General features: G+C 44.5%; 1 protein-coding gene across 2 annotated transcripts in view; it reads right to left on the bottom strand.

The window, feature by feature from the left end:
- Window positions 1–4,533, bottom strand: part of TIPIN (TIMELESS interacting protein) — a 23,585-nt gene that overhangs the window by 18,878 nt on the left and 174 nt on the right. The window contains exons 2-3 of one of the 2 annotated variants that reach the window (XM_027773816.1): window positions 3,135–3,140; window positions 1,530–1,534 (exon numbers count right to left, since the gene is read on the bottom strand). The gene's annotated coding sequence lies outside the window, so the exon portion shown is untranslated. Of the gene's footprint in view, window positions 1–1,121; window positions 1,453–1,529; window positions 1,535–3,134; window positions 3,141–4,533 lie in introns of those variants that run through there. The other variant, XM_006153489.3, reaches the window with a different exon arrangement.

Raw genomic sequence — 4,533 nt, 5'->3', positions numbered from 1 at the left:
TGGGAGCCCAGCCCCTTAACCACTACATCAACTGCTGGCCCCTTCAGTATCTTTTAAAAAAATCTGCCAGAAAGGGAGCCAGGAAGTGGCATGGTGGATAAGGGTGCTGGACTCCAACTTAAATTAATTACTTAAATTACATAAGTAATTATTTACCCAAAAACAACTGTTACGTAGGCAGGTGGCATGGTGACTGAGGTACTAGTCTCCCACATGGTCAGCTGTAGTTCAAGACCTAGCAGCTTGCCTTTTCACTTTCTCTCTCTCTCTGTTCAAATTAAGAAATAATAATAATAAATTAAATTAATAATTATTTAGAAAAAAAAACCCTGTTTACATATATGTCTTCTAGGATAGGTTTCCTTTGAGGAATGAAAAATCATCCTCAGGTTGATTCTTTTTAAAAGACATTTATTTTATTATTATTCTTGCCATAGGACGGGTGTCACCACGTCCTATTTATTATTCTTCTTCAACTTGACCAGAGAGAAAGAGAAAGCAAGCCACCAGGTCTGAGATTCAAACTGCAGTCAGCCATGTGGGAGTCCAGCACCTTAACCACTACATCAACTGCTGGCCCCTTCAGTATCTTTTAAAAAAATCTGCCAGAAAGGGAGCCAGGAAGTGGCATGGTGGATAAGGGTGCTGGACTCCCACAGAGCTGACCACAGTTCGAGTCCTGGACCTGGCAGCTTGCTTTCTCATTTTCCCTCTCTCTCGCTCCATCCTTTTCTGGTCAAATTAAAAAAATAAAGAAATAAAGTTAAATAAAAAATAATTTTTAAGAAACTGCCAGGAAGCATGTGCAAATGCCAAAAAGAGACAGCAGGAGAGAGAAAGTACACCCCAATGGGGAATGGTCACACAGCAATTCCTTCTCCTGAATTTCTCCATCCAGTTGGGATTCAGGGCACACACGCACACATGCCTGGGATGTTTCTTACGCTACCGGAGGTTGGGGTTTGCACCACATGTTCGACATGGGATCCTGCTCCTCAACCATCCGGCCATAGAGTCAGACCTTTCGGTACCATCTAACTTGACCTCTTGGCAACATCTGATACTTTGGGTCCATCCCTTTTCCCAGTTTTCCCTGACTTCTGAAATACAGTAGCACTCACCTGGTTTTCTTCCCTTTCTGGATACTCCTCCTGGATCTTCTTTGCAGGTTCATCTTCTTCTACCCTGATCGTTAGGTATCCATGACTTTATACAAAGACCTCTTCATTCATGTATGAACATAGCTTTAATAATCCCTTATTTATAGGTGACTCATTAAATTGTATCTCCCTCCAAGGCCTCAACTGTGAGTTCTAGATCTCTACTTCCCTCTTTATAGCTCTTAAATGTCTCAAAGCACCTATAACTCATCGTGTATAAAACTGAACTTCTGGGGACCATCAGTGAGCGTAATGGCTATGTCGCTGGACTCCCATGTAGTAGACCATGGTTCAAGACCCAGACCCCATGGCTTAAACTCATGCCATGCGTGCCCAAGATCCCGAGAGGAGAATGGAGGAGAAGTGACTGCAGAGTGGCCATCCCCCCGAGGGATGATTTCTCGCTTTATGTCTGTCTGTCTTTCCAGCGAGCGCACATACCCTATAGCAAAATCCTCTTTTAAAAAAAAAAACAAAACTGAACTTTAGGGACCAACAGTTGGCATAATGGTTACGTTGCCATACTCCCATGTAGTCAACCACAGTTTGAGTTCCAGACCCAACGGCTTAAAACTCACACCCTGCGCCTGTGCGTGCGTACCCAAAATCCTGAGAGGAGAATGGAGGAGAAGAGACTGTGGCATGGCCATCCCCCCGTGGGGTGGGGGTGGGGGGCGTGATTTCTCGCTTTTTGTCTCTCTCTGGTAAGCGCATGCGCCCTATACCAAAAATCTCTCTTAAAAAACACTTGAACTTCAAAGTTGTCCCAATTCAATGAATGACAATGATCCAGTTATGCAAGCCAGAAACTGACAAGTTATCTTTTACATTTCTTCCCCACCCCCTTACCCTTATCCGTTTTATTTTCTAAGTAGATCTTGAATCTGTCCATTTTTCCCTATCTCCATAACCACTTCCCTACATTTCCTGCTTGGATTACTCTATTTCTCTCATTCACTTTGCTTCTTTGAATCCACTTTCCATAGCAACACTAGAATGAATCTTTGAAAAACTAAGGCTGATCAATTATGACTTGGCTTAAGTATTTCGATGGCTACCCACTTCTTTTAGCCTAAAGATAAAACTCCAAGGCCCTGCCTAGCCTGACTCCAGCCTCACTTCATACCCCTCATGCTCTTCCTCCAGTTCCATGAAAAAAAGCCATCTCTCTTAGAATACTGACTTTCTGCAAATGCTATGTCCCATTTTAAAAAGTGCTTCCCTGACTCCTGATCTCATGCATCAATTATCACTGCCTCAGAAAAGTCTACCTCTATTTCCCTCACTAAAACCCTCCTTTAATAAGCATTCACGGTATCAAATACAAGTTTCCTAGCACTTATCCAGTTTCAGTATTAGGTTTTGTGTGCTTAATGTTTGTTTCCATACCACACTGTGGCTCTAAAAGGTCAAAGACCAGGTAGGTCTCACTGCACTCCACCACTGTATCCCTAACACTGGTACACAGCAGATGCTCAGTATATATTTGCTGAATGTAAGAATGGAAGGGAAAAAAATCCAGATTCCCTAAAACTACAATCACTGAAGTTAGGTGAGCTCTAAAATCCCATTTTTGGTTTAAGTTTTTACTAACAGGTGCGTGTGTTAGCCAGAGACACAGAGAGGAGAGAGAGAGGGAAAGTGAGAAATCAACAATCCATGGAGGATGACCACACCACAATCCTTTCTCCAATCTCCTCTCAGGATTTTAGGTATGCACACACACTTAGACCCAGAATGATTTTTCAGGTCTGGAACTTGAATCCACAGTCAGTTATGTGGGATCCAGCACCTAAACCTTCATGCCACCTGCTGGCCCCTGAAATTCAGTTCTGAATTTCTATGACCAACATAAAACCAAGGTATGGTTTTATGATGACTCCTGATGATGACCCACTGTGTCTTCAAGTAACCTATGAAAAGCTTATTTTCCAAAATTGGAAAGGCCCTTGGCAGTCACTTAATCTAAAGTAGCTTCCTAGAGTCAGCAGATGGCATGGCGGTTAAGGTGCTGGACACTCCCACGTGGCTGACCGTGGTTCGAATACCAAATCTGGTGGCTTGCTTTCTCACTTTGTTTCTCTCTCTGGTTAGTGTATGTGTCCTATAGCAAAAATTAAATAATCCTTTTTCTTTTTCAATAATTATTTATTTAATTCTGTTCATTTATTTTTTTTTCTTTTTTCTTTTAAAATTTGACCAGAGAGAGGGAAAGACAGAAAGCAAGCCACCAGGTCCAGGACTCAAAGAGTGGTCAGTATGTGGGAATGTGCACTGCCTTAACCACCACACCATCTGCTGGTCCTTTATATACTTATTTTCATTTTATCAGAGAGGGACAGATAGAGAACGCAAGCAACCAGGTCGGGGACTCAAACTGTCTTCAGCCTTGTGGGAGTCCAGCACCCTTAACCTCCACACCACCTGCCAGCCCCTAAATAATCCTTTTAAAAAGAGACATAATAATAATAAATAATGGGACCAGCAGGTGGCATGATAGTTAGGGGTGCTGGACTCCCACATGGCCAACCACGGTTCAAGTCCTGGACCTGGCAGCTTGCTCTCCCGCTTTCTCTCTTTCTCACTCTGTCCCTCTCTGCTCAAATTAAAAATAAATTAAATATGTATGAGTTAAATAAAATAGAAAAAATAATAAATAAAACTAATTAATTCTTTTTTATAAAAAGTAGCTTCCTGACCACAGGAAGTATATTTTGCTCTATTCTAGTGAGAATACTTCAGTAAGTGCTTTGGGAAGAAGTGGGGTTTGGACCTTTGGGTGTGAGGACCAGACAAACTACATTACGTGTGCCAGGAACCCGCCAAGTGTGAGGTGCCGCTTATCAGTAAACTAATTTTCCTTAGTATTTGTGGCAAGATGTCCACTACACTTCTTCCACTGAGACTGTGTCAACGTCTTCCTCTAGGTCTCAACTCCCAGAGAAGCGAAGGCCGCAAACACATCTACCGTCCGGACCACAGCTGTTTCCCAGGCCCGGCCTCCACGTCCTTTTTCCAAGCTGTCCAGACTGAGGCACGGGAGTCATACCAGGCTGACCGGAAGTCCCCTCGCGCCCCCAGAAACACCAAGCTCCCATCCTGTTCATCCTTGCCAGCGTCGCTCTGTCCTCCGACCTCATTCACTCGCCCCGCTCCCCGCACGCCTTCTGCGTTTGCAGGCCTCCGACAACGTAAACGTGTAAGGACCAGAAACCTTTCCCTCCCGCTAAAGGGCCGGGTTTAGCGACAGGCCGGCCCAAGAGCAGAATCAGAGGTGGACGTCCCGCCCGCAGCTCGAGGCCGCTCCGGGCGCGCCTCAGTCCTGGCCTCCCGCCTCCCCACCTCCCTGCCACCCCCTAACCCCGCCCTCTGG

This window comes from Tupaia chinensis, unplaced genomic scaffold, assembly GCF_000334495.1.
Source record: "Tupaia chinensis unplaced genomic scaffold, TupChi_1.0 Scaffold000377_2, whole genome shotgun sequence".
Taxonomy (NCBI): domain Eukaryota; kingdom Metazoa; phylum Chordata; class Mammalia; order Scandentia; family Tupaiidae; genus Tupaia; species Tupaia belangeri.
Note: the sequence above shows the minus strand (reverse complement) of the source record. Positions and strands in the feature narration are given on the sequence as shown.